This window comes from Chiloscyllium punctatum, chromosome 4 (genome assembly GCF_047496795.1).
Source record: "Chiloscyllium punctatum isolate Juve2018m chromosome 4, sChiPun1.3, whole genome shotgun sequence".
In the NCBI taxonomy this organism is placed as follows: Eukaryota; Metazoa; Chordata; class Chondrichthyes; order Orectolobiformes; family Hemiscylliidae; genus Chiloscyllium; species Chiloscyllium punctatum.
Window position 1 is genome coordinate 104,869,571 of NC_092742.1, and position 21,547 is coordinate 104,891,117.

Below are 21,547 nucleotides of genomic sequence, written 5' to 3' on the forward strand. Positions count from 1 at the left end.
CTCCTTCCCCCATTCCCCCTCCCTCGCTCGCTCTCCTCCTTCCCCCATTCCCCTCCCTCGCTCGCTCTCCTCCTTCCCCCATTCCCCCTCCCTCGCTCTCCGCCTTCCCCCATTCCCCCTCCATCGCTCTCCGCCTTCCCCCATTCCCCCTCCCTCGCTCTCCTCCTTCCCCATTCCCCCTCCCTCGCTCTCCTCCTTCCCCCATTTCCCCATTCCCCCTCCCTCACTCTCCTTCCCCCATTCCCCCCCCCCTCCCTCGCTCGCTCTCCTCCTTCCCCCATTCCCCTCCCTCGCTCTCCTCCTTCCCCCATTTCCCCATTCCCCCTCCCTCACTCTCCTTCCCCCCATTCCCCCTCCCTCGCTTGCTCTCCTCCTTCCCCCATTCCCCCCTCCCTCGCTCGCTCTACTCCTTCCCCCATTTCCCCTCCCTCGCTCTCCTCCTTCCCCCATTTCCCCATTCCCCCTCCCTCACTCTCCTTCCCCCATTCCCCCGCTCCTCGCTCGCTCTCCTCCTTCCCCCATTCCCCCTCCCTCGCTCGCTCTCCTCCTTCCCCCATTTTCCCATTTCCCCTCCCTCACTCTCCTTCCCCCATTCCCCCTCCCTCGCTCTCCTCCTTCCCCCATTCCCCTCCCTCGCTCTCCTCCTTCCCCATTTCCCCATTCCCCTCCCTCACTCTCCTTCCCCCATTCCCCCTCCCTCGCTCGCTCTCCTCCTTCCCCCATTCCCCCTCCCTCGCTCGCTCGCTCTCCTCCTTCCCCCATTCCCCCTCCTCGCTCTCCTCCTTCCCTCATTCCCCCTCCCTCGCTCCCCATTCCCCCTCCCTCGCTCGCTCTCCTCCTTGCCCCATTTCCCCATTTCCCCTCCCTCACTCTCCTTCCCCCATTCCCCCTCCCTCGCTCGCTCTCCTCCTTCCCCCATATCCCCGTCCCCCCCTCCCTTGCTCTCCTCCTTCCCCTATCCCCCCCTCCCTCGCTCTCCTCCTTCCCCCATTTCCCCTACCTCACTCTCCTTCCCCCATTCCCCCTCCCTCGCTCGCTCTCCTCCTTCCCCCATTCCCCCTCCCTCGCTCGCTCTCCTCCTTCCCCCATTCCCCCTCCCTCGCTCGCTCTCCTCCTTCCCCCATTCCCCCTCCCTCGCTCTCCTCCTTCCCCCATTCCCCCTCCCTCGCTCTCCTCCTTCCCCCATTTCCCCATTCCCCCTCCCTCACTCTCCTTCCCCCATTCCCCCTCCCTCGCTCGCTCTCCTCCGTCCCCCATTCCCCCTCCCTCGCTCGCTCTCCTCCTTCCCCCATTCCCCCTCCCTCGCTCTCCTCCTTTCCCCATTTCCCCATTCCCACTCCCTCACCCTCCTTCCCCCATTCCACCTCCCTCGCTCGCTTTCCTCCTTCCCCCATTCCCCCTCCCTCCCTCCCTCGCTCGCTCTCCTCCTTCCCCCATTCCCCCTCCCTCGCTCGCTCTCCTCCTTCCCCCATTCCCCCTCCCTCACTCTCCTCCGTCCCCCATTCCCCTCCCTCGCTCTCCTCCGTCCCCCATTCCCCCTCCCTCGCTCTCCTCCTTCCCCATTCCCCCTCCCTCACTCTCCTTCCTCCATTCCCCCTCCCTCGCTCGCTCTCCTCCTTCCCCCATTCCCCCTCCCTCGCTCGCTCTCCTCCTTCCCCCATTCCCCCTCCCTCACTCTCCTCCTTCCCTCATTCCCCCTCCCTCGCTCGCTCTCCTCCTTCCCCCATTCCCCCTCCCTCACTCTCCTTCCCCCATTCCCCCTCCCTCCCTCCCTCGCTCTCCTCCTTCCCCCCATTCCCCCTCCCTCGCTCGCTCTCCTCCTTCCCCCATTCCCCCTCCCTCGCTCGCTCTCCTCCTTCCCCCATTCCCCCTCCCTCGCTCGCTCTCCTCCTTCCCCCATTTCCCCATTCCCCCTCCCTCACTCTCCTTCCCCCATTCCCCCTCCCTCGCTCGCTCTCCTCCTTCCCCATTCCCCCTCCCTCGCTCGTTCTCCTCCTTCCCCCATTCCCCCTCCCCCGCTCGCTCTCCTCCTTCCCCCATTCCCCCTCCCTCGCTCGTTGTCCTCCTTCCCCCATTCCCCCTCCCTCGCTCGCTCTCCTCCTCCCCCCATTCCCCCTCCCTCGCTCTCCTCCTTCCCCCATTCCCCCTCCCTTGCTCTCCTCCTTCCCCCATTCCCCCTCCCTCGCTCGCTTTCCTCCTTCCCCCATTCCCCCTCCCTCGGTCGCTCTCGTCCTTCCCCATTCCCCCTCCCTCGCTCGCTCTCCTCTTTCCCCCATTCCCCCTCCCTCGCTCGCTCTCCTCCTTCCCCCATTCCCCTCCCTCGCTCGCTCTCCTCCTTCCCCCATTCCCCCTCCCTCGCTCGCTCTCCTCCTTCCCCCATTCCCCTCCCTCGCTCGCTCTCCTCCTTCCCCCATTCCCCCTCCCTCGCTCGCTCTCCTCCTTCCCCCATTCCCCCTCCCTCGCTCGCTCTCTCTCCTCCTTCCCCCATTCCCCCTCCCTCGCTCGCTCTCCTCCTTCCCCCATTCCCCCTCCCTCGCTCCCTCTCCTCCTTCCCCCATTCCCCCTCCCTCGCTCGCTCTCCTCCTTCCCCATTCCCCCTCCCTCGCTCGATCTCCTCCTTCCCCCATTCCCCCTCCCTCGCTCGCTCTCCTCCTTCCCCCATTCCCCCTCCCTCGCTCGCTCTCCTCCTTCCCCCATTCCCCCTCCCTCGCTCGCTCTCCTCCTTCCCCCATTTCCCTTCCCTCGCTCGCTCTCCTCCTTCCCCCATTTCCCCCTCCCTCACTCTCCTTCCCCCATTCCCCCTCCCTCGCTCGCTCTCCTCCTTCCCCCATTCCCCCTCCCTCGCTCGCTCTCCTCCTTCCCCCATTCCCCCTCCCTCGCTCTCCTCCTTCCCCCATTTCCCCTCCCTCGCTCTCCTCCTTCCCCCATTTCCCCATTCCCCCTCCCTCACTCTCCTTCCCCCATTCCCCCTCCCTCGCTCGCTCTCCTCCTTCCCCCATTCCCCCCCCCCCCCCCCCCCCCTCCCCCCCCCCCCTCGCTCGCTCGCTCTCCTCCTTCCCCACCCTCGCTCTCCTCCTTCCCTCATTCCCCCTCCCTCGCTCGCTCTCCTCCTTCCCCATTTCCCCGTCCCCCCCTCCCTTGCTCTCCTCCTTCCCCCGTCCCCCCCTCCCTCTCCTCCTTCCCCCATTTCCCCAACCTCACTCTCCTTCCCCCATTCCCCCTTCCTCGCTCGCTCTCCTCCTTCCTCCATTCCCCCTCCCTCGTTCGCTCTCCTCCTTCCCCCATTCCCCTCCCTCGCTCGCTCTCCTCCTTCCCCATTCCCCCTCCCTCGCTCTCCTCCTTCCCTCATTCCCCCTCCCTCGCTCGCTCTCCTCCTTCCCCCATTCCCGCTCCCTCACTCTCCTTCCCCCATTCCCCCTCCCTCCCTCCCTCTCCTCCTTCCCCCATTCCCCCTCCCTCGCTCGCTCTCCTCCTTCCCCCATTCCCCCTCCCTCGCTCGCTCTCCTCCTTCCCCCATTCCCCCTCCCTCGCTCGCTCTCCTCCTTCCCCCATTTCCCCAGTCCCCCTCCCTCACTCTCCTTCCCCCATTCCCCCTCCCTCGCTCGCTCTCCTCCTTCCCCCATTCCCCCTCCCTCGCTCGTTCTCCTCCTTCCCCCATTCCCCCTCCCCCGCTCGCTCTCCTCCTTCCCCCATTCCCCCTCCCTCGCTCGTTGTCCTCCTTCCCCCATTCCCCCTCCCTCGCTCGCTCTCCTCCTTCCCCCATTCCCCCTCCCTCGCTCTCCTCCTTCCCCCATTCCCCCTCCCTCGCTCTCCTCCTTCCCCCATTTCCCCTCCCTCACTCTCCTTCCCCCATTCCCCCTCCCTCGCTCGCTCTCCTCCTTCCCCCATTCCCCCTCCCTCGCTCTCCTCCTTCCCCCATTCCCCCTCCCTCGCTCGCTTTCCTCCTTCCCCCATTCCCCCTCCCTCGGTCGCTCTCGTCCTTCCACCATTCCCCCTCCCTCGCTCGCTCTCCTCTTTCCCCCATTCCCCCTCCCTCGCTCGCTCTCCTCCTTCCCCCATTCCCCCTCCCTCGCTCGCTCTCCTCCTTCCCCCATTCCCCCTCCCTCGCTCGCTCTCCTCCTTCCCCCATTCCCCCTCCCTCGCTCGCTCTCCTCCTTCCCCCATTCCCCCTCCCTCGCTCGCTCTCCTCCTTCCCCCATTCCCCCTCCCTCGCTCGCTCTCCTCCTTCCCCCATTCCCCCTCCCTCGCTCCCTCTCCTCCTTCCCCCATTCCCCCTCCCTCGCTCGCTCTCCTCCTTCCCCCATTCCCCCTCCCTCGCTCGATCTCCTCCTTCCCCCATTCCCCCTCCCTCGCTCGCTCTCCTCCTTCCCCCATTCCCCCTCCCTCGCTCGCTCTCCTCCTTCCCCCATTCCCCCTCCCTCGCTCGCTCTCCTCCTTCCCCCATTTCCCTTCCCTCGCTCGCTCTCCTCCTTCCCCCATTTCCCCTCCCTCACTCTCCTTCCCCCATTCCCCCTCCCTCGCTCGCTCTCCTCCTTCCCCCATTCCCCCTCCCTCGCTCGCTCTCCTCCTTCCCCCATTCCCCCTCCCTCGCTCTCCTCCTTCCCCCATTTCCCCTCCCTCGCTCTCCTCCTTCCCCCATTTCCCCATTCCCCCTCCCTCACTCTCCTTCCCCCATTCCCCCTCCCTCGCTCGCTCTCCTCCTTCCCCCATTCCCCCTCCCTCGCTCGCTCGCTCTCCTCCTTCCCCCACCCTCGCTCTCCTCCTTCCCTCATTCCCCCTCCCTCGCTCGCTCTCCTCCTTCCCCCATTTCCCCGTCCCCCCCTCCCTTGCTCTCCTCCTTCCCCCGTCCCCCCCTCCCTCTCCTCCTTCCCCCATTTCCCCAACCTCACTCTCCTTCCCCCATTCCCCCTTCCTCGCTCGCTCTCCTCCTTCCCCCATTCCCCCTCCCTCGCTCGCTCTCCTCCTTCCCCCATTCCCCCTCCCTCGCTCTCCTCCTTCCCCCATTCCCCCTCCCTCGCTCTCCTCCTTCCCCCATTCCCCCTCCCTCGCTCTCCTCCTTCCCCCATTCCCCCCTCCCTCGCTCTCCTCCTACCCCCATTTCCCCATTCCCCCTCCCTCACTCTCCTTCCCCCAATACCCCTCCCTCGCTCGCTCTCCTCCTTCCCCCATTCCCCCTCCCTCGCTCTCCTCCTTCCCCCATTTCCCCATTCCCCCTCCCTCACTCTCCTTCCCCCATTCCCCCTCCCTCGCTCGCTCTCCTCCTTCCCCCATTCCCCCTCCCTCGCTCGCTCTCCTCCTTCCCCCATTCCCCCTCCCTCGCTCGCTCTCCTCCTTCCCCCATTCCCCCTCCCTCGCTCTCCTCCTTCCCCCATTTCCCATATTCCCCCTCCCTCACTCTCCTTCCCCATTCCCCCTCCCTCGCTCGCTCTCCCCCTTCCCCCATTCCCCCTCCCTCGCTCTCCTCCTTCCCCCATTTCCCCATTCCCCCTCCCTCACTCTCCTTCCCCCATTCCCCCTCCCTCGCTCGCTCTCTTCCTTCCCCCATTCCCCCTCCCTCGCTCGCTCTCCTCCTTCCCCCATTCCCCCTCCCTCGCTCGCTCTCCTCCTTCCCCCATTCCCCCTCCCTCGCTCGCTCTCCTCCTTCCCCCATTCCCCCTCCCTCGCTCTCCTCCTTCCCCCATTTCCCATATTCCCCCTCCCTCACTCTCCTTCCCCATTCCCCCTCCCTCGCTCGCTCTCCTCCTTCCCCCATTCCCCCTCCCTCGCTCTCCTCCTTCCCCCATTTCCCCATTCCCCCTCCCTCACTCTCCTTCCCCCATTCCCCCTCCCTCGCTCGCTCTCTTCCTTCCCCCATTCCCCCTCCCTCGCTCGCTCTCCTCCTTCCCCCATTCCCCCTCCCTCGCTCGCTCTCCTCCTTCCCCCATTCCCCCTCCCTCGCTCGCTCTCCTCCTTCCCCCTCCCTCGCTCGCTCTCCTCTTTCCCCCTCCCTCGCTCGCTCTCCTCCTTCCCCCTCCCTCGCTCTCCTCCTTCCCCCATTCCCCCTCCCTCGCTCTCCTCCTTCCCCCATTCCCCCTCCCTCGCTCTCCTCCTTCCCCCATTTCCCCGTCCCCCCTCCCTCGCTCTCCTCCTTCCCCCATTTCCCCATTCCCCCTCCCTCACTCTCCTTCCCCCATTCCCCCTCCCTCGCTCGCTTTCCTCCTTCCCCCATTCCCCCTCCCTCCCTCCCTCGCTCTCCTCCTTCCCCCATTCCCCCTCCCTCGCTCGCTCTCCTCCTTCCCCCATTCCCCCTCCCTCGTTCGCTCTCCTCCTTCCCCCATTTCCCCGTCCCCCCCCCCCTCGCTCTCCTCCTTCCCCCGTCCCCCCCTCGCTCTCCTCCTTCCCCCGTCCCCCCCTCCCTCGCTCTCCTCCTCCCCCCGTCCCCCCCTCCCTCGCTCTCCTCCTCCCCCCGTCCCCCCCTCCCTCGCTCTCCTCCTCCCCCCGTCCCCCCCTCCCTCGCTCTCCTCCTTCCCCCGTCCCCCCCTCCCTCGCTCTCTTCCCTCCCCCGTTCCCCCCCTCCCTCGCTCTCCTCCCTCCCCCGTTCCCCCCCTCCCTCGCTCTCCTCCTTCCCCCATTTCCCCATTTCCCCTCCCTCACTCTTCTTCCCCCATTCCCCCTCCCTCGCTCGCTCTCCTCCTTCCCCCATTTCCCCGTCCCCCCCCTCCCTCGCTCTCCTCCTTCCCCCGTCCCCCCCTCCCTCGCTCTCCTCCTTCCCCCGTCCCCCCCTCCCTCGCTCTCCTCCTTCCCCCGTCCCCCCCTCCCTCGCTCTCCTCCTTCCCCCGTCCCCCCCTCCCCTCCTTCCCCCGTCCCCCCCCTCCCTCGCTCTCCTCCTTCCCCCGTCCCCCCCCTCCCTCGCTCTCCTCCTTCCCCCGTCCCCCCCCTCCCTCGCTCTCCTCCTTCCCCCGTCCCCCCCTCCCTCGCTCTCCCATTCCCTCTCCCTCACTCTCCTCCTTACCTATTTCACTCTTGCTCACTCTCCTACAATCCCCATCTCTCTTTATCCTCCTATCCTCACTCTGCTCTTTTATCTCTTCTTCTCCCCCATTCCTCTCCCTCTCTTTCTCCATTCCCCTTCTCCATTCCACTCCCAAATACTTCCATCTTCTTCCCCCACCCTCTCTCCATCATTCACCCTCACCCTCTCTCTCTCTCTCCTCCTCCCCCACCCTCTCTCCATCATTCACCCTCACCCTCTCTCTCTCTCTGTTTGTTGCCTTCCCCCCATCTGCGCCTGTGCTGTCAAGTCGGTCACATGCACCTGTCAGCCCCCGCTGGTTGGTCGCCGTTGCGCTGATTGACAGACTTCCGAACCAATGGAGCTTCGGCGCTTCGTGCGGTTGCCCAATGGCAGTGTAGCCTACTCGCGGGTGGCGCCTGCTGTGCGCAGGCGCAGAGCAAGGCCAGGTGAGGTTGCCGGCGGGGCCCAGGGAGAGAGGGAGAGAGAGAGACCGAGAGCTGGGGCTTAGCTCTTCACCCACTTCTCCCTGGCGTCGGCCATCCGCGGGGCCGCCTGCTTCTTATGCTTCAAGTGCCGTTTGTGCCGAGTTGTGTGAGAGTTCCGCTGGGTAAAGGAGACGGAGTGTCATTTACAGCCCCCGGCTGAGGTAAGCTGTGTCCCCGGGGATTGGGGCTGAGCTCGGACACAGGGGCTGGTCACCCCTTCAGAGGGTAACCCCGGGCCGAGCACCACCCTACACCACCCTCACTCAGCTTCAAGCTGTCTCTGCTCACACTCGCGGTGTGTGTCTGCGCTCAGACATTGGTTACCTGCGTTGGATACCTCAGTCTGGACGCCCTTTGACCCCACCCTGGCACTTTGACCCCACTTTGGCCTCTCCTTCCCTGGCACTTTGACCCCCCCCCTCCCCTTGGCCACCCTGGCACTTTGACCTCCCCCTCCCCTTGGCCACTCTGGCACTTTGACCCCCACCCCCCTCCCCTTGGCCACTCTGGCACTTTGACCCCTCCCCCTCCCCTTGGCCACTCTGGCACTTTGACCCCCCCCCCCCTCCCCTTGGCCACTCTGGCACTTTGACCCCCCCCCCCTCCCCTTGGCCACTCTGGCACTTTGACCCCCCCCCCCTCCCCTTGGCCACTCTGGCACTTTGACCCCCCCCCCCCTCCCCTTGGCCACTCTGGCACTTTGACCTCCCCCTCCCCTTGGCCACCCTGGCACTTTGACCCCTCCCTGGCCACCCCCTCACCTTGACCATCCTGGTGTTTGACCCCTCCCTGACCACTCTAGCAATTTGGCTCCTAGCTTGGCCACCCTACCCTTGGACTTTGATCCTCGGCTGAGGCAAGGAGAATATTTGGCCCCTAGCCCGGGTGGCCTGACTTTTGTACTCTGAATCTAACCTCGTGCCCTTAATGCTGGGACCCTGACTGTAACCTAGGCATCCTCCCTCTAACAGCTATCTGATGTGATCTAACCCTGAAAAGCCCATTTTATTGTTATAGTGCTGGATGTCATGTTGAGGCAGTGTTTTTTTTGCCAGTTCTCTTCTGCCCAACCCCTTCCAAAATGATTATCTCTGCTGAGTAATGGATTCAAGTCTGTTAGCTACTCTGGTGATTCCACCAGTGTTGCTGTTGATCACTGATGATCCCTTAAATATTGTTGGCTTGATCGGCCTAGGGTGGGTGTTCACAACCCGGACATTTCTCCATCAACAACATCCATAGTAATCCATTTGCAGTAATCAGCAGTAGCGTACCTGATTGTTCCCCCAACCTTGAGGGCATTGAGACTAATTGCAGAGCCTTTGAAGTCTCCCTGGCTGAGAGTTGACAGTGCAAACTGGAGACTAAACCTGTTCAGTCACTCGATGAATGCTTTGTGAGGCTGAAGTAAAGTAAATGAATGGCAGAATAAGCCCAAGGGGTTGAACCAACTTGTGTACATTTTGACCCCTGTATTGGTGTGTAATGATTATTTTCAAAAATATGTTTAAAATTGATCAGGCTGTGATCATTTTTAAAATTGTCTTTTCCTAAGTTCGTTTATCATGAAAGGAAGTAAATACTCTTGGGAGCATCTGTGAAATACTCATCAAATTAGGTTTAATTTAATTATGTTTAACCTTGTAATAATGTAAATATTGACTGCAACTGTGGGTTGCAGTGGCTTAACAATTGACAGAGGTTTAAAAATATTCAAGGATAAACAGTTGTGACTAGTGCAAACTAAACTTGTGAATTTTGAGTTATCAGTGTTCCCTTTGGGATGGAGATTGTTTAGATTTTAAACTAAAAACAGATGTTTTTATTTCATCTTCCTCTTTTTAAATATAGCACATTTTTATTCTCAGCTGGTTGTCAGATCTTTAAATATCATGTAAACGCAGAGTCTTCCTGTTTGTCGTGAAACTCTGGGAGTTATGGTTTTTAATAATATTATTATTATTATTATTATTATGATGTTGTATTTCAATCCAAAGCGCTCTCAGAATGATAAATTTAAAAATAAAGTAAGTGCAGACCAAAAGAGGACAAGTATAATTTCCAGATGAGTATAATTTACAATGAAGAACAAACTCTGTTTATGTGCAGATTAGGTGAATTGGCCATTCTAAATTGCCCATGGTTTTCAGGCATGTGTACTACGTTAGGTGCATTAGTCAGGGGAAATGTAGACAAATAGGGTAGAGGAATGGGTCTGGGTGGACCTGTTGGGCCAAATGGCCTGTTTCCACACTGTAGGGATTCTATGTGTCTGCACCTTTTATGTTGGGTTTTAACATAAATCTCCTGCTGCATATATAAACTGCAGCATGCTCAGGAATAAATTGCAGCCCTACTTTTTGCCAGTCGGGTGAACTTCTGAATGTAACGTCAAACCCTTAATACTTTTGATCTATTTGGTGAACCCAGTGAGTATGCTTAACAAAGTAATCCTGATTTTGGAAATTTGAAGGTCAGCACCTTTTGACTTGTTTAATAATTCAATCTGTTATTAGCCTTTGATCCATTGTGCAGGAAATGGTGCTTTAAGTTTTGTTACTTATTTACAGTCCATGTTACGGTTATGAATAATGAGAAAAGCTGTACTAAGTGAGTGCGGAGGTGGAGGAAGGTTGATATTCTAAATCTTTTTAAAAAAAAGTGGAAGTAGGCAGATCTGAATTTCGATTCTTCTTGTTTGTCCTGAGTTAACTAGGGTCAAGAGCAATGAAAAGCTTGTTGTCATTAATTGTAAAAGTCCAGATTAATAAAGGAAAAATCAATATGAACTCGGAGCAGAAGTAGGCCATTCAGCCCTTCGAGCCTGCTTATCTTTCAATAAGGTCTTTGCTGACCTGGTTGTGTTTGGAATTTCACATCCCCTGGTAAACCTTGGTAACCTTTTGATATTCTTACCTCACAATAAACTATCTACTTCTGCCTTAAAAATGTTCAGGGACACTGCGTTTTGAGGCAGAGAGTTCCAAAGTCATGCAGACCCTCTGAGTTTCTCCTTAATAAATCGCCTGGGAAGTTTTCAGGCAGTTGAAACTTGGATTAGCCTTGGCTGCGATGCTTCCATGGTGTAATAGTTCTCAGGGTGTTAACTGTCGAAGTACAATGGAGGGAGTTACCAGAGAGTGATTAAGATTTTGCAGAACTATAGCCTTCTGAAGGAGTTGATTATATTTTGAGGGAAAGTGAGGAAAAAGCATATTTATCAATGCAAGTGGGAAGCTTGGAAATGCAGGTTATTTGAGTCTGGGATTCATGTGACTGATAGACCAGTGTCTTGATACTGGATGAATTGTTTCTGTTTGTAAAGCTCACTATTCATTCAGTATGTGTTGAAGGTGAAAATTTAGTGCAGAGAGAGAGAGGAATCTAAATATGATCTGTCAGTGTGTTCGCAGTGACATTGCAGTTAATATATTGACTATTTGTGATTCTGAAATGTCATTAGATAATTTTGAGTCAGTTTCAGAGAAATCCAGTAAGTCCTTTTCACTGCTTGTTTCTAACACACTTCCTGCTATGACTTTTCCATTGGCTTAATTACGCATCCTACTGCAGTGTTTAGCGATACGAGCAGGCAGCCCAAGAATTGATGTCCAGTCAGTTTTGATCCCGGCCAATTATATTAAGATTCCGTGTAGCCAAGAGCATTGATTTTAACAACAGGAAGCCACTTGCTGCTTGGGCTGTCATTAAATTAATAAAGAAGCAGAACTGAGCATTCTGCTCTATGAAGCTCGTTGAGTAGTATATTTATCTGCCTCTAAGGCTACATTAAGAGACCAAGTTGATTCAAATTGGTATAGGTGTCTGAATTCTTTGAGAAAATTTCAAATCTAAATTTCACTGTTATGGTTTTGGTTGTGGAGGTCTTATGCTGTCGTGGGTAGTGTACTATCTCTGAGCCAGAAGCTCCCAATTTAAATCCTGCTGCAGCACTTGATGCACGAGGAAGGTGCATTCATAATAGGGCAAAGCAAACAGGTTAAGCAAAGACATGCCAGAGAATTCCTAGAGGCCTGGCACTCCAACCACAGCGCCATAAACAAACACACAGATCTAGATGCCATCTATCAACCCCTCAGAAAACAGACAGGAAATGACATCACCACAAACCCCAGGAACCCTATCCAGGAGAAAGATATAAATAGAAAGCAGAGACAACAGTTTCGCTTCACTTAGAGGTCGCCACTGATGATGTTACCTGGCCAGGTAATGAAACGTCTGGATATCAAACCTACAGCTCAGCGAGCAAACCTACACCCTAAAGGGCAAAGCAGGTTAAGTGTCAACTTGTAACTCCCAACACCACATGGCAGGCTGGAAGAGTGAGCAAATGTCCTGGTCAGTTATGGAGCCAGTGACCATTGAAAATGGCAGATTACAACGTGAATATGTGAAACGTCAGCAATCTGTTTCTGGAGGGACTGGTTTGGCTTGATTGATTTAATAGCCATTATGGATCAGATACATGCCACTAGGTTTGATCCTGTTTCTTGATTTGGGAACGGGGTGAGGACAAAAGAGAGAGAGGCAAGATGCTAATGTTGGAGCCAATTATGGTTGACTAGTTTTTAAAAAATTATTTTTATAGTGAACATGCCAAGTGGTTAATGTAGAATATAAATAATCCTGTTTATCATGGTCAATTAAGCTATGTTCTGATGTAATTTAACGCCAAGGCAGAAAATTAGGAAAATTTGAAATTTCATGAAAAAGCCAATGGAATTTGTAATTGGTTTTAAGAAAACTTGAAAATAACTTTTCAGAATTTACATTAGTATTGAAGGGATTAATTTGTTTTGGGTAACAAGAAATATTCATCCATATGATGACGTCCCTTGACCTGGAAGCAATAATTTGGATTAGAGTGGTGCTGGAAAAGCACAGCAGTTCAGGCAGCAACCGAGGAGCAGGAAAATCAACGTTTCAGGCAAAAGCCCTTCATCAGGAATAATGAAGGGCTTTTGCCCGAAACGTCGATTTTTCCTGCTCCTCGGATGCTGCCGGACCTGCTGTGCTTTTCCAGCACCACTCTAATCTAAACTCTGGTTTCCAGCATCTGCATTCCTCACTTTTGCCTGGAAGCAATAATGTCAGGAACAAAATTAAGAAAGAAGCCATTTTCAGGGTGACAAAGTAAACTTGATTTTATGGAATTGTCCGTAATGTTACAATTGTCTCCCTACATCCCTACCTGTCAGGGATGTTGTGTACCCAGAGTTTTCAGGCAGCTGTTGGGAAATTACCCATGGATCTTTGTGCAGATGCACCTTTTGGAGGGGGCAGTGATTCTGAATATCTTCCAAGCCTACTTTTCGAAAACTGTTATCCTAGTCTTCTCTTTCTTCAGGGTCTAAGTCTCCCATCTTCAGAGCCCAAACTTCTAACAAGGGGAGATTGTTGGATTTTTTTTTCAGCTTAATACCTTTGACCACCAGAGGCTGCCATCTCACTAGTCAGTCCTCTTACTTTGATTTCATTCTTGGGTATAGCAGAAAGTATGTGTGCGTATACCTTTTGTTTAAATTAGATTCCCTACAGTGTGGAAACAGGCCCTTCGGCCCAACAAGTCCACACTGACTCTCCAAAGAGTAACCCACCCAGACCCATTCCCCTACCCTACCCTAACACACCTAAAAGTATGGGCAATTTAGCCTGGCCAATTCACCTGACCTGCACATCTTTGGATTGTGGGAGGAAACTCACGTAGACACGGGGAGAATGTGTAAACTCCAGGCAGACGGTCGCCCGAGGTGGGAATTGAACCTGGGTCCCTGGCGCTGTGAGGCAGCAGTGCTAACCTCTGAGGCTCCCAAGCACTGAGGATGTCACCTAGACAGGGGACGAAACGTCTGCAACACAAATTCCCAGCTCGGCGAACAGAACCACCTGTCAGGCAGGGAGGAAGTGGTCGAACAAGGGAGCCATGGTCTACTAAAGAAGTTGAATCTCCTGAAGAGGAAGAAGGCGGCTTATATTAAGTTGCGGCTTATATTAAGTTGAGGCATGAAGGCTCAGTGAGGATGTTTGGCAAGTTAGCCAGGAAGGACCTACAGAGAGAGCTAAGAAGAGCCAGGCGGGGACATGAGAAGTTTTCGGCAGGTCGGATCAAGGAAAACCCTAAAGCTTTCTGTAGGTATGTCAGGAATAAAAGAATGACTAGGGTAAGATTAGGGCCAATCGAGGCCTGTAGTGGAAAGTTGTGAGTGGACTCCCAAGAAATAGGAGAAGAGCTAAATTAATATTTTTTGTCAGTATTCACACAGGAAAAAGGCAATGTTGTCGAGGAGAATACTGAGATACAGGCTACTAGACTAAACCGAATTGAGGTTCCTGAGGAGGTGTTAGCAATTCTGGAAAGTGTGAAAGTAGCGAAGTCCCCTGGGCCGGATGGAATTTATCCTAGGGTTCTCTGGGAAGCCAGGGAGAAGATTGCAGAGTCTTTGGCTTTGATCTTTATGTTGTAGTTGTCTACAGGAATAGTGTCAGAAGACTGGAGGATAGCAAATGTCCCCTTGTTCAAGAAGGGAAGTAGAAACAACCCTGGTAATTATAGACCAGTGAGCTTTACTTCTGTTATGGGTTAAGGATTATGAGAGAGAGGATTACAATCATACAGAAAGGAATAAGTTGATTAGGGATAGTCAACCCAGTTTTGTGAAGGGTAGTCATACCTCAAGAAGTCAATTTGGAAAAAAAAAATCAAGGTTTGTATTTTACATGAACCTGCAGAATTGTGGTTAAAAACCCACTTGGTTTACTAGTTTCCTTTAGGGGCATCCTTGCATGTGCCTAACATGTCACTCTAGACCCAGTGTAAAAGCTTTTGACCCATGACTGCCTTCTGAAATGGCTGAGTAAATCACTGAGCTGTGTCTAATTGCTACAATAAAGTCTACTGAAAATAAGTTTGACAGCTATCTCCGCATTGCATTAGACACTGAACACAAGAAAGTTAGCTGAAAGAAGATAGAAGGTGGTGGTTGGTGGAAAATGCTCATCCTGGAGTTCGGTTACTAGTGGTTTACCACAATAAACTGTTGTTTGTCATATTTATAAATGACCTGGATGAGGGGGTAGAAGGATGGGTCAGTAAATTTACAGATGATACTAAGATCGGTGGAGCTGTATTATGTGGAAGGATGTTGCAGGTTACAGAGGGACATAGAGAAGCTGCAGTGCTAGGCTGTGAGGTGGCAAATGGAGTTTAATGTGGAAAAGTGTGAGGTGATTCACTTTGGAAGGAGTAACAGGAATACAGAGTACCAGGCTAATGGTAAGATTCTTGGTAGTGTAGGTGAGCAGAGAGATCTCTGTGTCCATGTACATAGATCCCTGAAAGTTGTCACCCAGGTTGATAGGGTTGTTAAGACGGCATATGATGTGTTAGCTTTCATTGGTCTAGGGATTGAGTTTCGGCGCCATGAGGTCTGTATAAAACTCTGATGCAGCCACACTTGGAATATTGGGTACCGTTCTGGTAGCCGCATTATCAGAAGGATGTGGAAAAATTGGAAAAGGTTCAGGGGAGATTTACCAGATGTTGCATGGAATGGAGGGAAGGTCTTCTGAGGAAAGGCTGAGGGATTTGAGGCTGTTTTCATAAGAGAAGGTTGAGAGGTGACTTAATTGAGATATAAAAGATGATCAGAGGGTTAGATAGGGTGGACAGTGCGAGCCTTTTTCTTTGGATGGTGATGGGTAGCACAAGGGGACATCGCTTTAAATTGAGGGGTGATAGATATAGGACAGCCGCAAGTGAACTTGAAAAACCCTATGCAGACAACAAACAAAACAAACGTCATTTACAAAATACCATGCAAGAACTGTAACAAAAGCTACATTGGACATACAGGCAGAAAACTAGCCACATGAACATCAACTAGCCACAAAAAGAGATGACCCTCTCTCACTCGTATCCTTACATACGGATGAGGAAGGGCACCTCTTTGACTGGGACAACACATCCATCCTAGGACAAGCCAAACAGAGAGACACGTGAGAATTCTTAGAAGCGTGACACTCCAACCAGAACTCTATCGACAAACACATTGACTTGGATCCCATTTACCACTCCCAGAGAAAAATAACAGGAAATGGCATCACCACGGGAAATGACATCACCAATCCGAGGAAACCTAAACACACAAATAGAAAGTGGGCCATGCAACTAGCACTTCATCTGGAGGCTCATGCTTATCTATTATGGTAGCGAAATGTTTGAAAATGAACCTTCCAGCTCAGCGAGCAAAACTATATCCAGAATATAGGACAGATGCCAGAGGTAGTTTCTTTCCTCAGAAAGTAGTAAGAGTGTGGAATGCCCTTCCTGCAACAGTTGTAGATGTGCCAACTTTAAGGGTATTTAAATGGTCATTGGATAAATATATGGATGAAAGTAGAATAGTGTAGGTTAGATGGGCTTTAGATTAGTTTCACGGTTGGCGCAACATCATGAGCTGAAGTACCTGTACTGCATTCAATTTTCTATGCTACTCGAGTAATATTATGTGGTGGATGAATGAATTTGCTTTATTGTCGCATGCACTCGCCCAAGTACAGTAATGTTACTTTGGTCAGGTTGAGGAAGAAAAGGTGAATCAGTATGGGTGTTTTTTTTAATTATTGCTAGCTTAGCAGCTTATGAGTCTGCATATTAGTGATATCAGATTTTAAGTTTATGAGGAGCAGGCAAAGTATGCTGGAACTGTATAAGACATTGTTTAGGCGAAAGAGAGAGTATTGTGTGTAGTTTCTGGAATTCACATTATAGGAGGGATGTCTTGGCGCTGGAGAGGATCCGTGGAGATTTTCACATTTCCTGGGCTGGAGAGTTTCAGTTATGAAAGATAGATTGGACAGACTGGTGTTGTTTTCCTTAGAGCAAAGGAGATTGAGAAGGAATATGATTGTGATGTATAAAATTATGAGGAGTGTGGATTTTAGGTAAGGGCCTAAAAAGTTTGTTTTTCATCCAGAGGATGGTGAGAATCACTGCCTGTGAGGGTGGTAAAGACAGAGACCTCATGATGTTTGTGATATTTACATAACCACTTGTGATGCCAAGGCATACAAGGCTATGGACCAAGTGTTAGCAAATGGGATCTGAATAATTAGGTGGTTTTGACCGGTACAGATGTGATGGGCTCGAAGGAGCAAATTACTGCGGATGCTGGCATCTGTCCTGAAAGTCAAAATGCTGGAAATCACAGTGAGTTAGCCAGCATCCATGGAGAGAGAGCAAGCTAATGTTTTGAGTCTATATGACTCTTCATCAAAGCTGAAAGGCTTTTTTTTTCTGACCTGTAGATCTCTGAATTTCTGCTTATTGATTGTGAGTGGCATTTGAAATGACAGAACTTGGGATGCTTTGCCTACTCCAAAACAGTTGTGGCAAGTATTGCCAGAGGCCTGAAGTTATTGAAGTAGAAAGCTACTTCAGAAAAGATTCCACATTTCTGGAAAGTTGCTGTTAAAATCTCGTTTCATTTTTCTTGGTGTCTCTGAGTCCAGTGCTTTGGCCCCAGAAGCACAGGCCACTCTTCTGTAACTTGTAAATTTTATGCATTTCAAGCTGGGTCTGACTAATTGAGAATTGATTTGTGAGATCCCTGTGCAATTCTACTCTAAATTAAAGCAGTTATTTAAATTTATAATTTTTGAAGACTCAGATGCTGCCAGACCTTGCAGAGTTTTTTTTTCAGCATTTTGATTTTACTTAAAATCTTCAGCATCTGCAATATTTTGCTTTCATTTGAATATAAGCAAGTGGTATAACCATGAAGTGCTCAATTCTCAACCTCATTGTAAACTACTTTTCATAATGTGCACTTGTAAATTGGTTAGGAGCAGGAATTCCTGGCTTTTGTATTTCTGTTCCGGAGCAGTGTAATTGTAAATGACTGGATTCCATTTTGAATAAATGTTGGCATGTTTAGCAAGACCGGGGCAATGATTTTTACTTTGTAGGCAGTGAAATATAAGATAGATGCTCACCACTTGTCTCAAGACCAATGCCTTTATCTCTTGAGGCAAATTTCCCAAAATACTCTTGATTCGACTCTCTGCAAACTTGACATCTTCCAGAATTCTGTTGGTCATTTCTTAATCTGCAGCAAGTCTCTTCACCCAGTACTCCCTGGCCTCTATTGGCTACATGTGAAGCAAAACCTTGGATTTAAAATTCTCGTCCTTGTTTTCAGATTCTTCCATGGCCTCACTCCTCTCTGTTTCTGTAATCTCCTTCAGCCCAACAACCATCTGAGATCTCTGAGCTCCTCCATTTCTTGCCTGTTATGCTTTCTCAATATTAATTTCCATATTAATGGTGGTAGTGCCTTCAGCTGCCTGAACTCTTAAGATCTGGAATTGTCTGTGAGCGTTTTTGTTCCTCTCTTATTTTCCTTCTTTACACTCTTTACAAACTTTTCGTTATCTGCCTTGTTATTTCCTTACCTGACTTATTTTCTTGCCCAGTTCCATATAAATCACAATGGGAAAACCTATTAACCTATTACCTTCAGAGTGCTACTTAAGCATGAGTTGGTGTCCAAATCTGATCATTTTGCAGATTGGCCAAAGCCGAACTTTGTCATATTTCAATTTCAAAGTTAAAGGCCAATACTTTAGGAGTGTTTAGGCTTATTTGTGTTCCGCATACAGTTTTCAAGTGGTTTTTGATCTTTTGGCTAACTGTGGCTTCATTGAGGTGGTCTGGGCCAGCGTTGTGCTGTAAATGTAAATAATGATTTTGTATACCTGCTGTGGAGCCTCTGGTATCTCACCTCAATGGCTGCTGTTCTGTTAATTTTGCCAAGATATTAAACCACAGATTCTGAAGCTTTAATCTAAAGCTTATTGAAAAGACATCTGATTTTGTGGCTGTGACTTGTGGTGGTCATGGGGAAATAGATGGTTTTGTGATTTGATCAACTCTAGAAACAGTGCAAAGCAGGTTTTGACTTGCACAATAATTTTAAAATCTGTCCCTAATTGTATGATGAGGTTTTAGAATTGAAGAGGACAAGTGATCGGAGTGCCGAGGAATGAAAACTGTGACCACCTTGAACATATCATGGTGCCTTATTGTATTCAAATCATTAAGTTTTCCTGTAATGGTGACTGCCTTTTGAAATACTTGATTGGTTGTAGATCATTTTGGAACACAAACAAAGAAGCTGCAGGTATGATCCCAACTGATGTTAAATGGGATCCCAAAATTAAACTTGGCTTGACACACCACAGGTTTAATTTTATCAGTTTGATAAATGGTGATCTGACACTGAATATATTCACACAAAGCTGCTAATATTCTTTTAACAAAATAACATAAATATAACAAAAAGGCAAATTAAAAGCTATATTACAATGTAGAAAGGTGCTAATATAAACAGCAAAATAAAGTTAGCCATTTTCTCAGCAATATTCTTTACAGGCACTCAATCCCAGTGAAGTGTCAGTCCTATTTTCTTTCCTTTTCATTTCTAATAGCCTGGAGTTGTCTTTTCAGCTGTGATAGCCAGAGAACTTTGCACAAACCTTTATGGCCAGGAGACTCACATGGACTTGAGAAGCTAAAAAATGTTGCCCTTCTGTTGTGACATTTCTTGGTCTGAACTAAACCTTCTGTTGACTTCTGACTATCTGTTTCTTTGGTCCATCAGAGAAATTTGACTTTCTAAATGCTTGTTTAATTAATTCCCCACTTAGCTGATCAAGTTATTTTCACCTTAGTCACATACTTTCCTGGAAATTGTTATTGCTTACTTAAAGTATTCCAAAATATTTAAGGTAATTACCTGCTTTTGCTCTATACTTGCTGTAATATCTGGCTAGATGAAGTTTGGTGGAGCCAAATTGATGACTGTGTATAATTTGCTTCCTCCTCCCTTTTCTGATGTCATCTTGTGTCTGACCAAAGAAATTTATAATTGTTCATGCAATCTAATTTGTCGTCATTTGTGTCTGTGATCCTGCAAAACTTTAAGATAAATCTGAAGTACTTTGCATGTGGAGACCATGCAGGCATGTTCCTGCCTTGACTTTCTATCAAGCAGAATGATGCATCTGATCAAAATGACCAGCATTGTCTCCCTTTTGTTACTTTACTGGTAGTTATGCCTTTCCATGTATCTGTTTAAAAGATTGCACATCATACAAGTTTAATGAAACATTTAAAATTCTATATTATTATAAAACATAACTTGCTGCCTTTATTTTGTCAGTTACAGCATAATGGGTTCTTGAAGTTGTAATATGTTATGTCAATTTTTTATGTATTTGAGTAACATGAATCAGGTTTATGTTTTCTTGTCACAATCTTATATTCTATCTGTGCTATCAATGTTGTCGAGTCGTAATGATGCACAGTGTGAAAACAGACCCTTTGATCTGACTTGTTCATATCCACCAAGGTCCCACTTGCTCGCACTTGGCCTATATACCTGTAACCCTTGCTATTCTTATACCTATCCAAGTACCTTTTAAAGGTTGTAATTGTACCAACCTCCACCACTTCCTGTGGCAGCTCATTCCATACACACACCACCCTATACATGAAAAAGTTGCCCCTTAGGTCCCTTTTAAATCTTTCTCATCTCACTGTAAACCTATGTCCCCCTAGTTCTGGACTCCCCCACCCCACGGAAGAGACTTTATCTATTTATCATATCCATGCCCCTTTTGATCTTATAAACCTCTATAAGGTCGCTCCTCAGTCTCTGTCGTTCTAGGGAAAACAGCCCCAGCCTATTTAGCCTCTCCCTATAGCCAAACCTTCTTACTCTGGCAACATCCTAGTAAATCTTTTCTGAACCCTTTCAAGTTTAATGACATTCTTCCTATAGGAAGGGGACCAGAATTGCGCGCAACATTCCAAAATTGGCCTAACCAATGTCTGGTACAGCTGCAACATGACCTCCTTGTCCAACAACACTCCCCAGGACTTTGCCATTAAGTGCATAAGTCCTGCTGTGATTTGCCTTTCAAAAATTCAATGCCTCACATTGAATTAAATTAAATTCCATCTGCCACTCCATGCCCATTGGCCCATCTGGTCAAGATCCCTTTGTACTCTGAGGTAACCTTCTTCGTCGTCCACTACACCTCCAATTTTGGTGCTATCTGCCAACTTACTAACTATATCTGTGACTATTGATGATACAAATATCTCAGCAAGGGCCCAGCAATCACTTCCCTAGCCTCCCACAGAGTTCTAGGATGCACCTGATCAGGTCTGAGGGATGTATCCACCTTTGAGTTTTAAAACATCCAGCACCTCTGTAATATGGGCATTTTTCAAGATGTCACCATCTATTTTTCCACATTCTGTCTTCCATGTCGTTCTCCACAGTCAACACTGATGCAAAATACTTGTTTAGTATCTCCCCATCTCCTGTGGTGTTGTGAATTGCATTTTGATTTTGAAATTCATATCTTTGTTTTCAAGGCATGTCATGGCCACTCCCATCTCTATCTTTGTTATTCCCTCCAGATACAGATACTCTCTGTATCTGCAGCATTCTAACCCTGGTGTTTTGTGCAGCACAGTTTCACTGGTAGTATCATGAATGGCTGTGCCTTCAGCTGTGTTGGCCTCAAGTTCTTGCATAGGCTGCTCACACCTCAGCTTCACTACCTTGCTTTCCTTATTTCAGACATCCTTCACGCCCACCTCCTTGACTAGATTTTATGATTGCTGTCGTCTGTTTTATGGTGCTGTTGTATACTTAGGTGACTTTGGGATGTTTCATTGCATTGAAGACACAATGAAAATCTAAATTGTTGCATATTTGGCATGAGAGAAGTGAATGTTTTGTTTCTTATTCATTGACGGAATGTGGCACCTGCTGTCTGGGACAGCATTTAAATCCAATCCCTCATTGCCCTTAATGGTGAGCTGCTTTCTTGAACCACTGCAGTAGGTCGTCCCATAATGTCATTAGGGAAGGAATTCCAGGATTTTGATCCAGCGACACTGAAGGCATGGTGACCTATTTCCGAAACTATTTCCAAGGATGGTGAATAGCTTGGATGGGATGATTATGGTGTT

At 50.5% G+C, this 21,547-nt stretch overlaps 1 protein-coding gene across 7 annotated transcripts in view; it reads left to right on the plus strand.

Annotated features, from left to right (window-relative positions):
• Positions 1 to 7,446: 7,446 nt before the first annotated feature.
• The window catches only part of LOC140476613 (protein numb homolog), a 194,970-nt gene continuing 180,869 nt past the window's right edge, over positions 7,447 to 21,547 (plus strand). For all 7 annotated transcript variants that reach the window (XM_072569475.1, XM_072569481.1, XM_072569478.1 and 4 more), the window contains exon 1: positions 7,447 to 7,640. The gene's annotated coding sequence lies outside the window, so the exon portion shown is untranslated. The remainder of the gene's footprint in view (positions 7,641 to 21,547) is intronic.